Source organism: Scyliorhinus torazame, chromosome 12 (assembly GCF_047496885.1).
Source record: "Scyliorhinus torazame isolate Kashiwa2021f chromosome 12, sScyTor2.1, whole genome shotgun sequence".
NCBI lineage: Eukaryota > Metazoa > Chordata > Chondrichthyes > Carcharhiniformes > Scyliorhinidae > Scyliorhinus > Scyliorhinus torazame.
This window is the reverse complement of record NC_092718.1, coordinates 107,295,532-107,308,156: the sequence shown is the minus strand read 5'-3', so window position 1 is coordinate 107,308,156 and position 12,625 is coordinate 107,295,532.

Sequence of the window (12,625 nt, the reverse complement as noted above, 5' to 3'; positions counted from 1 at the left end):
ATTTGTTGGTTCAATACTCCGCATAACAGAGGAGTTTTGAGGACTTATGATTTGTGGATTTGTATTGTCGTATTCTCTGTTAGGTGGCTATTCTTTCACAGTTTCTTCCTCAGCTAGGAAATATCAGAAACATCCAATACGTAGCACGGTGGCGCAGTTGATTTGCCCTGTGCATTCACGGCGTATAGGTCCCAGGTTCGAACCCGGCTCTGGGTCACTGTCCGTGTGGTGTTTGCGCATTCTCCCAGTGTTTGCGTGAGTTTTGTCGGCACAACCCAAAGATGTGCAGGTTAGGTGGATTGGGCAAACTAAAATTGCCCGTTAATTGGAAAAAATTAAGTTGGGACTGAAAAAAAGGAGGAAACAGCCAATGCTATTCTTCATTTCAACAAGAAGGAAAGGTCTTCTTTGATTGTAAAACGGGGCTACATGAAGATGATAACTCCCTCCGGCATTACAATAGCAATGCCAATGAACGGTAATTTTTTAATAGTGTGGCCATAGCATTTGTTTTCCTGATACGACTGGTAATATGAAACTCAATCCAGGGACGGTCTATCCATCTGCTGAATAGATTGCGGAAAGTAACCATCAGGGTTTCACAGCTCTCAGCTGTGCTGTTGGCGCTCTTATGTCGAGGATCAATCCGGGATTAGTTTAACAGCTCTTAGTCAAATTTGCAATGTAATACAAAAATAAATAGTGAGTTTTGTTGGACGCCACTGCGGAACTTAAACAATTCCGATGTTGCAACTCCGCATCTTCCATTGCTCTTCAGTATGCTGTGCGAAAATGATTACTGAGTAGCATCAGAAGTTATTCGAATTCGACCTACAACGTAAATAGCACATCTCTGCTTGAATGATCGATTGAATGCAGAGCTGAAATCAATTAAGTCTATGTTTTTGCTTCCGCATAGTATTGCTCTTCCAGTTACCCAGTTCGGGAATTTCCAGACCTGAAGTAACACGAGGAATCTTCATTAATGCGTTTTTCCAAATTCTGCAGACTCCAAATAACGACAAGGCTAAGTAATGCCCACAGAGATTTCAATGAGGAGAACGCTCAGTTTTCCTTCAATACTTGCCGTCCTCTCTGCGCTTGTCTAGGGTCAATATTTTTGCATCAACAGTACAACGATGTATGGATTCCAAGTGTCGATAAATTCATGAGGATACTGCAGGTGTTCAAGTGTCCCATCCTCATATTTTTCGGGCGGCACACCATCACCAGCTGCAGCGATGGCAATTGTTACCCAGCAAATAGCGTAGCGAAGCTCCTTCACTCTGCGTCAGACATTACGTTGATTGGCAGTCAGGAAAAGTATCGACGCATCTCCGGTTTAAATGCTCACCCATTTTTTCGTGATCCCTCACTGTGCATTCTCCCGCAGCAGGAAACATCCTCTCTCGTTGCAATCTCGAGAGACTACGGAGTATTTTCCCAGTTCGAATCGAATCTGCTTTTACTCTTTTATCTCCAGTCGACACACGGCTTTTATTTCCAATCTTTCATCATAAAACAACCAATCAATACCCGTTACGCAAGGGTTAAATCCTCAGTAAACTGTCATCCAAATATTTTGATAATTCGTTGAATAAGGTGACAAATACTTTACACAGATAATTGCATTTGTTGGCGAAAACTACTTCCTGCGTGTCAATCGAATTTTCAGTGGATTCCCTAAGAGTGCACTTGGCATTTCATAACAACATATCCGTAGAAAATAACAGAAACGTTAAGAGATATGAGAAACGGAAGTCAATATTTGCTGGATTCATCACAACCAAAGGATGGAAGGGTATTTAAATATTGTGGAATGATTGGAACCAGCAGCTATTACTAAAACGTGCAGGAGTATTTGGGCCTTTACTTTGAGTCGATGTAGGCACATTCGTTTCCTTTCTACTCGCATCTTTCCTCCACTGAATGGAAATGGCTCGCTCTCCTTCCTTTCGGTTCCAACACAACATTAAACTCAAACTGCCACTGTTATCTCGCATATATCAAATGGATAGTACTGCAAATGATGGCATATATTGTGTTGCATTTCTCGGTCGTTCTTTCTGGCAAATCCCGGTGATCATTTTTCCAAGGCAGTTGAGGAAATGTTGGTTCTTAGGGAGTAGTTATGATGGATACCGTTTACACATGACGGTATTTACACATTAAAATATTGAAGTTTTAATATTTCACTGAACGTGCATTAGCCATCATTCGATTTAATGCGCATCACACATATTGGGCAGTGTATTACAATGCGGTCCATATTATTGGAACAAAAAGAAATGTGTCGTGTGAGTCATTACGTTGCACTGTGTTTAAACGGTCTGATTTCATTCAGTTTGCACTCCATACTTATGTCGAATTGATGCAAGGGAGAGGCGGTGACGGAGTGGTATTGCCAGTAACTACGAAGCTAGAGCCCCAGTGTAAAGCTCTGACATTGTTTCAAAAGCAAAATATGAAATTAACAGTCTAATATTGTCTATGAAACGCACTAACGTTCTTTAGGGATGGACCGTAAGAACTGTTAGGGTTAGGGTTGGGGGTTAGGGTTAGGGTTGGGGTTAGGTTTGCACTGAGTGCTGAATTTGGTGCATTTGAGTGCTATATTGAGAGTTTGATGACCGACTGAGTGCTGAATTTGGTGCATTTGAGTGCTATCGTGAGAGTTTGGTGACTGAGGGAATGCTGAATTTGGTGCATTTGAGGGCTGTGGTGAGAGTTTGGTGAGTGAGGGAGTTAGGTGAGGAGGGAGTAAGGTGCTCCTTTCATTTTGTTTCCCACATTTCCGCAAAGAGCGAGAAGGGAGCCAGGAGTTTACAGAGAGTGCAACTGACTGGGAGCAGAGACGGAGGGCGGAGGTCCAGGTGGTTCACAGGGCAGCTATATTCTGAAAGGTAAGAGGGGATGGAGGCTAGTCCACTTGCATGCTCTTCCTGTAGCATGTGGGTGGTGAGGGATACCAGCAGTGTCCCCGCTGACATTACCTGCGGGAAGTGCACCCAACTCCAGCTCCTCAGAGACCATGTTAGGGAACTGGAGCTGGAGCTGGATGAACCTCGGATCATCAGGGAGGCAAAGGGGTTAATAGAGAAGATTTACAGGGAGGTAACCACACCCAAGGTACAGGACAAGAGTAGCTGGGTTACAGTCAGGGGAAAGAAAACAAACAGGCAGACAGTGCAGGGATCCCTCGTGGTCGTTCTCCTTCAAAACAAATAAACCGTTTGGTGTGCTGTTGGAGGGTGGGGGGTGGGGGTGACGTACCGGGGGAAGGCCCTAGCGGCCATGTCTCTGGCACTGAGTCTGGCTCTGGGGCTCAGAAGGGAAGGGGGGAGGGGAGAATGGTTAAGCAATAGTAATAGGAGATTCAATGGTTAGGCAATAGATAGGAGATTCTGTGGTCGCGAGCGAGACTCCCAGAAGGTATGTTGCCTCCCGGGTGCCAGGGCCAGGGATTTCACGGATCGTGCCTTCAGGATCCTTAAGGGGGAGGGGGAACAGCCAGACGTCGTGGTGCACATTGGTACCACCGACGTAGGTAGGAAAACGGTTGTGGAGGTAATAAACAAGTTTAGGTAGTTAGGCTGGAAGTTAAAAGCCAGGACAGACAGAGTTGTCATCTCTGGTTTGTGCCGGTGCTACGTCATAGCGAGGCTAGGAATAGGGAGAGAGTGCAGTTGAACACGTGGCTGCAGGAATGGCGTCGGAGGGAGGACTTCAGGGATTTGGATAATTGGAGCGAATTTTGGGGAAGGTGGGACCTGTACAAGCAGGACGGGTTGCATCTGAACCAGAGGGGCACCAATATCCTGGGAGGGAGGTTTTCTAGTACCCCTCTGGAGGGTTTAAACTAATTTGGCTGGGGAATGGGAACCGGATTTGCAGTCCAGCAACTAAGTTAGCCGATATTCAGAACGCCAAAACGTGTAGTGAGGCAGTGGGGAAGGGAACACTGACAAAGGAGAGTACTTGCAGGCACGGAGATGGGTTGAAGTGTGTATACTTCAACGCAAGAAGCATCAGGAATAAGGTGGGTGAACTTAAGGCATGGCTCGGTACTTGGGACTACGATGTGGTGGCCATCACGGAAACTTGGATAGAAGAGGGGCAGAAATGGTTGTTGGAGGACCCTGGCTACAGATGTTTCATTAAGATTCGGGAGGGTGGTAGTAGAGGTGGGGGTGTGGGGTTGGCATTGTTAATTAGAGATAGTATAACAGCTGCACAAAGGCTGTTCGAGGAGTATATACCTACTGAGGTATTATGGGTTGAAGTCCCAGAAATAGGAAAAGAGCAGTCACCTTGTTGGGAGTTTTCAAAAGGCGCCCCAATAGTAGCAGGTATGTGGAGGAACAGATTGGGAAACAGGTTTTGGAAAGGTGCAGACGTCACAGGGTAGTAGTCATGGGCGACTTCACCGTCCCAAACACTGAGTGGAAACACTTTCGATCAAATAGTTTGGAAGGGGTGGTGTTTGTGCAGAGTGTCCAGGAAGCTTTGCTCACACAGTATGTAGATTGTTAGACCAGAGGAGAGGCCATATTGGATGTGGTACTTGGTAATGAACCAGGGCAAGTAATATATTTGTTAGTGGGGGAGCATTTTGGAGATAGTGGCCACAATTCTCTGACTTTCACTTTAGTAATGGAGAGGGATAGGTGCGTGCAAAAGGGCAAGATTTACAATTGGGGGAAGGGTAAATACGATGTTGGCAGATACGAATTGAAGTGCATAAGTTGGGTACATAGGCTGGCAGGGAAGGACACAAGTGAAATGTGGAACTTTTTCAAGGAACAGGTACTACGTGTCCTTGATATGTATGTCCCTGTCAGGCAGGGAAGAGATGGTCTAGTGCGGGAACCATGGTTGACAAGAGAGGTTGAATGCCTTGTTAAGAGGAAGAACGAGACTTATGTAAGGCTGAGGAAACCAGGTTCAGACAGGACGCTGGAGTGATACAAGATAGCCAGGAGGGAACTGAAGAAAGGGATTTGGATTTCTAAGAGAGGGCATGAACAATCTTTGGCACGTAGGATCAAGGAAAACCCCAAGGCCTTTTTCACGTATGTGAGAAATATGAGAATGACGAGAGAGAGGGTATGTCCGATCAAGGATAGTAGCGGGAGATTGTGTATTGAGTCTGAAGAGATATGAGAGGTCTTGAACGAGTACTTTTCTTCAGTATTTACAAATGAGAGGGGCCATATTGTTGGCGAGGACACTGTGAAACAGACTGGTAAGCTCGAGGAAATGCTTGTTAGGAAGGAAGATATGTTGGGCATTTTGAAAAACTTGAGGATAGACAAGTCCCCCGGGCCTGACGGGATATATCCAAGGATTCTATGGGAAGAAAGAGATGAAATTGCAGAGCCGTTGTCAGTGATCTTTTCGTCCTCACTGTCAACAGGGGTGGTACCAGGGGATTGGAGAGCGGCGAATGTCGTGCCTGTGTTCAATAAACGGAATAGGAATTAACCTGGGAATTACAGGCCAGTTAGTCTTACTTCGGTGGTCGGCAAAATAATGGAAAGGATACTGAGGGATAGGATTTCTGAGCATCTGGAATGACACTGCTTGATTCGGGATAGTCAGCACGGATTTGTGAGGAGTAGGTCTTGCCTTCCAAGTCTTATTGAATTATTTGAGAAGGTGAACAAGCATGTGGATGAAGGTAAAGCAGTGGATGTAGTGTACATGGATTTTAGTAAGGCATTTGATAAGGTGCCCCATGGTAGGCTTATGCAGAAAGTAAGGAGGCATGGGATAGTGGGAAATGTGGTCAGTTGGATAACGAACTGGCACACCGCTAGAAGTCAGAGAGTGGTGGTGGATGGCAAATGTTCAGCCTGGATCCCAGTTACCAGTGGCGTACCGCAGGGATCAGTTCTGGGTCCTCTGCTGTTTGTGATTTTCATTAATGAGTTGAAGGGTGGGTCAGTAAATTTGCAGACGATAGGAAGATTGGTGGAGTTGTGGATAGTGAGGAGAGCTGTTGTCGGCTGCAAAGAGACATAGATAGGATGCAGACCTGGGCTGAGAAGTGGCAGATGGAGTTTAACCCTGCAAAGTGTGAGGTTGTCCATTTTGGAAAGACAAATGTGAATGCGGAATACCGGGTTAACGGTAGGGTTCTTGGCAATGTGGACGAGCAGAGAGATCTTGGGGTCTATGTTCATACATTTTTGAAAGTTGCCACTCAAGTGGATAGAGCTGCGAAGAAGCCTATGGTGTGCTAGCGTTCATTAACAGAGGGATTGAATTTAAGAGCCGTGAGGTGATGATGCAGCTGTACAAAACATTGGTAAGGCCACATTTGGAGTACTGTGTACAGTTCTGGTCACATCATTTTAGGAAGGATGTGGAAGCTTTGGAAAAGGTGCAAAGGAGATTAACCAGGATGTTGCCTGGAATGGAGAGTAGGTCTTACGAGGAAAGGTTGAGGGTGCTAGGCCTTTTCTAATTAGGATGTGGAGATGCCGGCGTTGGACTGGGGTGAGCACAGTCAGAAGTCTTACAGCACCAGGTTAAAGTCCAACAGGTTTGTTTCGATGTCACTAGCTTTCGGAGCGCTGCTCCTTCCTCAGGTGAATGAAGAGGTATGTTCCATAAACACATATATAGACAAATTCAAAGATGCCAAACAATGCTTGGAATGCGACCATTAGCTGGTGATTAAATCTTTACAGATCCAGAGATGGGGTGACCCCAGGTTAAAGAGGTGTGAATTACATCAAGCCAGGACAACCAGGACATTTTCTAGTTAGAACGGAGAAGGATGAGGGGCGACTTGATCGAGGTTTATAAGATGATCAGGGGAATAGATAGAGTAGACAGTGAGATACTTTTTCCCCGGGTGGAACAAACCATTACATTGGGGCTGGTTTAGCACAGGGCTAACGATCTGGCTTTTAAATCAGACCAAGGCAGGCCAGCAGCACGGTTCAATTCCCGTACCAGCCTCCCCGAACAGGCGCCGGAATGTGGCGACTAGGGGCTTTTCACAGTAACTTCATTTGAAGCCTACTTGTGACAATAAGCGATTTTCATTTTTCAAGGGGACATAAATTTAAGGTGAATGGTGGAAGATATCGGTGGGATGTCAGAAGTAGGTTCTTTACCTAGAGAGTAGTGGGGGCATGGAATGCACTGCCTGTGGAAGTAGTTGAGTCAAAGACATTAGGGACCTTCAAACGGCTATTGGATAGGTACATGGATCACGGGAGAATGCTATATTGTAGATTAACTTGTTCTTAAGGGCAGCACGGTAGCATTGTGGATAGCACAATTGCTTCACAGTGCCAGGGTCCCAGGTTTGATTCCCGCTTAGGTCACTGTCTGTGCGGAGTCTGCACATCCTCCCCGTATGTGCGTGGGATTCCTCCGGGTGCTCCGGTTTCCTCCCACAGTCCAAAGATGTGCAGGTTGGGAGGATTGGCCATGAACAATTGCTCTTAGTGTTGGGTGGGGTTACTGGGGTATGGGGATAGGGTGGAGGTGTTGACCTTGGGACCGGTGCTCTTCCCAAGCTGGTGCAGACTCGATGGGCCAAATGGCCTCCTTCTGCACTGTGAATTCTATGATAATCTATGATTAATCACGGACGAAGATTCGGCACAACATCGTGGCCCGAAGGGCCTTTTTTGTGCTGTTTTTTTCGATGTTCTATGTTCTATATGCCTCCAGACCCACAGAGATGTGATTGATTCTCAGCTCTCACCCTCAATGCTAATTAGAGATGGGCAATAAATGCTGGCACAACCTGTCACGTCCACATACACTGCAGTGCTATGAAGGACTTTGATCATACAGAATAACGTTGATGAGGACACTTGTGGGAAATACAAACATCCGGCACCGGCTGGAGACCGGAAACTTAAGCGCCTTGTATTCATCACCATAACATGGAAATCAAAGTCAAGTATATTAATTGGAGCAGAGCACTAACGAATGGAGTTCAATGTTGACAAATTTAGTGATAATGCATTTATACAATGCAAACAAAGCAATTATACACACAGGACATTGTGGGATCGTGAGATGTACAGAGGATAATATGTAACTTGTATTTCACGTGCCAACGCGTATGATAGAGGCAAAGCCATTGTTAATGAACTCCATGAGCATTCCCAACTTCAAGGCTTAGATTATTCCGTACGAAGTCTTACAACACCAGGTTAAAGTCCAACAGGTTTGTTTCGATGTCACTTGCTTTCGGAGCGCTGCTCCTTCCTCAGGTGAATGAAGAGGTCTGTTCCAGAAACACATATATAGACAAATTCAAAGATGTCAAACAATGCTAGGAATGCGAGCATTAGCAGGTGATTAAATCTTTACTGATCCAGAGATGGGGTAACCCCAGGTTAAAGAGGTGTGAATTGTATCAAGCCAGGATAGTTGGTAGGATTTCGCAGGCCAGATGGTGGCGGATGAATGTATTGCGACATGAATCCCAGGTCCCGGTTGCGGCCGCACTCATGTGTGCGGAACTGGATCGACATGGATACCACTATTACACGTGAGAACACCACCCACCAGGTACGCGGTACATACTCGTGCGACTCGGCCGCACTCATGTGTGCGGAACTTGGCTATAAGTTTCTGCTCGGCGATTCTGCGTTGTCGCGGGTCCTGAAGGTCGCCTTGGAGAACGCTTACCCGGAGATCAGAGGCTGAATGCCCTTGACTGCTGAAGTGTTCCCCGACTGGAAGGGAACATTCCTGCCTGGTGATTGTTGTGCGATGTCCGTTCATTCGTTGTCGCAGCGTCTGCATGGTCTCGCCAATGTAACACGCTTCGGGACATCCTTTCCTGCAGCGTATGAGGTGGACAACGTTGACCGAGTCGCACGAGTAAGTACCGCGTACCTGGTGGGTGGTGTTCTCACGTGCAATAGTGCTATCCATGTCGATGATCTGGCCAGACATTACATTCATTCCCCACCATCTGGCCTGCGAAATCCTACCCCATCTCTAGATCTGTAAAGATTTAATCACCTGCTAATGCTCCCATTCCTAGCATTGTTTGGCATCTTTGAATTTGTCTATATATGTGTTTCTGGAACAGACCTCTTCATTCACCTGAGGAAGGAGCAGGGCTCCGAAAGCTAGTGACATCGAAACAAACCTGTTCGACTTTAACCTGGTGTTGTAAGACTTCGTACTGTGCTCACCCCAGTCCAACGCCGGCATCTCCACATCATAGAATATTCCGGATCCAGGTTTTGCTCAGAATGACCGAAAGCCGTAGTTGCACCATAGCTGCAGTGTTGCTTGAATTGCAATTCACCACGCAATGAGAAAGCAGAGGAAAGATTGTCATTGTTCGTTGCTTGTCGATCAGAATATGCAAAACCATGCGCAATGGAATGGACACGACGACTTTATGACACTTGGTCGATGATTCCCTCCCTCGCAGACAGATTTAAGGGAAGACATCGGAAGAGTTTTGCATTCACACGGAAGTTGATGGGAATCTGGACCACCTTCTCTGAAAAGAAGACAGAGACAAGCATCACAAACCATTTGAATGTTTACGTGGTATGCCACAAACTATACGGCTACGAACCAATAGCTCGAACGAACCGTAATGCGGGTTGTTTACTGGATGGTTCGCATATTTAGCGTTCGACCAATACAGTCCTTTCATACATTTCGTTTTGGAAATTCCATTGATTTATAAGACACTGCGGTAGAAACTCACAAATATATAATTCGTCATGACTTTTAAGCACGTGGAATGTGTTCTGCTGATGCGCAGTCGATGTGTACTAGATAGATGCATCGAAGGTTAATTTAGAACAGCACCTGCATGAGAAGAGCTTACTCACAGGAAGAATTTGGAATGACATCAATAATTTGAGAACTAATCCTTCTTTATCTAGAAATTATATGAATTGCTTTCGGCCTGGACTCATGGACTCTTATGTGTCCCAAGCATATTTGTTCCACTCGTTAATAATTTGGCTTGAATCATACAGGACTTCTATTCAGGAATAACCATCATCGATACCTCTGTATGCGCGACTAGTTTCAGATTCTGCAGAATGTGCTTCTTGCACCAAGCAATTAAAAAAAAAATGTTAAGTACCCAATTCATTTTTTCCATTTAAAGGGCAATTTTAGCGTGTTCAATTCACCTACCTTGCACAACTTTGATGTGTGGGGGCGAAACCCACGCAAACACGGGGAGAATGTGCAAACTCCACACGGACAGTGACCGAGAGCCGGGATCGAACCTGGGACCTCGGAGGCGTGAGACTGCAGTGCTACCGTGCTGCCCTACATTTAGCATTTGTAACCTGCCCTTACCCTAATCTATGTCACAGTCTATCCAAATGCATTTTGAAACGCTCATATTAAATGCATTGATACATAGAACAACGTAAAGACCACATGCACGATCAGGTTCTTGTTAGTTTTTCCTTCTCTTTTTATTCTTACAGACCGCAGACCCCTCTTATCTAATATGTGGCAGGATCTTTTCGCAAACATGTCACATGCCGTTCTTGCGGATCGGTCAATAGTTGAGGGACACCAGATTTCCATAAAAAATAGAAATAAATCTAGACTTCTGAATGTATGTGACGAGCAGACAGATTATTCCAATTATAACCGAAATTTGAGATTGATTATACTTTTCTGCATCGAAGATCTACATGCCTGCGATAATGGTTCCAATGAGTTAGGTGAGTGATGTATTTTCCTATACACCGTATTCAGGTTCCTGTGTATGCATATAGGCATTCTTTTCAATCTGAATTAAAAACGAAAATAGACTGCACCATGCGAGCTGCTGAACGGACTGCCGTGACACTTCTGAAATTCAATGATGCATTTTGTCTCCATTCTGAACCTTTACGATACTTTCGAAAAGGAAAAGTGGTGTGGTTTGGAACTACTCGTTCGAACAATGGGTGTTACAGCCAATGTAGAATAAAATCAAATGTAATAATCGCGTGGATACAATGAGGGAACGTGTATTTTCAGTTTCCCAATTGATAAATGTAGAATAATCTACTTTGGAATTTAAAGTGGGAAACACGTATCAGCCATGAATTGAATACTGTTGAATATTTTATTTTCCTGAAGATGGCCAATGACGCCTTTGTCTTGTGTTGCCTTTCGAAGGCGTTACATTGGACAATGCAATACACACTCAGACGACCGTTGTGCAATTACGCCTGGAGTTTGACTTGAACCCATTGTATTCTTATCAGAGGCTTGACGAATTATCAACTGAGCCAAGGATGAAGCGGAACCTTGAATTATTCGTTCATATTTAAGTTGGTACTGAGCATAGAGAATTGACAAAATATCCATCACAGATTTACGTCAGTTATGTTTGACTCTCCAGTTCCCATCCATAATCAGTTGCATTCGAATCTATCAAGATGAATGTCAGATTGGGGTTGCAGAAGTTGTTCAGTGAGACATCATCAGTGTTTTACTGGTGTTCAGAATGAAAGTATATCCAACGTTTCTCGGGAATTATTCTACATGCACGATTGACGCGGATATGTCTGTGATGTTTGTAATTGTACAACTGTTTATGCGTGCTGCGGGCAATGACGGGAATTCAATGGAGCTCTTTGGATCTGTGCCATATTTTTGTTTTCGAATCATCTTAGAGAAAAAGTTCAAAGCTAAAAGCAAAGGTAATGTCATTAACAATGACCCGCTTTCATTCTGAATGTTCCCGGCAGGGGATACAAAATGTGGGTCTTTCAGCTGACTTTGCAGCAACAGATAAAATTGAACATTTGCCTCTGCGGAGGAGATGGATGTGAAAAAATACAAAGATCAAGCGATGGTAGGTAAAATAGACTTGAGGTACATACGTACCAAAATTAGAAAAAAGGGACAGGAACGAGTGGATGGGCTGCATTAAAATTATCTTATTTGATTTCAGCAAGGTACACGGGGAAAGGGAGGCTCATTATGATCAGCCAGGATGATAATGAATGGTGGAGCAGGATCGAAGGGCCGAATGGCCTCCTGCTTCCTTAATTTTCTCTGTTCCTTTATTTACTTTGGATGTAACCAAATCCGGAAGTTTCAAGACGTGAGAATGACTATGCTGTAGGTAAATTTTATGAATGTTCTGATCACGTGGTGAATAATATCTAATTTGAATCACCTGAGGAAGGAGCTGCACTCAGAAAACGAATGATACCAAACAAATCTGTTGGACTTTAACCTGGTGTTGTAAGACTTCTTACTAAAATTTCAATCGGTGAGACAGGAGAGTAGACTGACAACAATAATAATAAGCTTTATTATTGTCACATGTAGGAGTACATTAACACTGCAATGAAGTTACAGTGAAAATCCCATTGGTGAAATGTAAAATTCTCACACTTCTGCATTGCAGATTTGGCGAACTCTGAAGAGAGATTCGAAAATTTAGGTCGGAATACTATTTCTTCAATTTACAAAATCAATTATCAAATATATGACAGAAACAAGTATATAGATTTTAAATCAGTAACTGAAAAAACTGTCTGACACATTAAGATAAGTCCCCGGGACCTGATGGGATTTATCCTAGGATTCTATGGGAGGCCAGGGAAGAGATTGCTGGACCTTTGGCTTTGATTTTTATGTCATCATTGGCTAC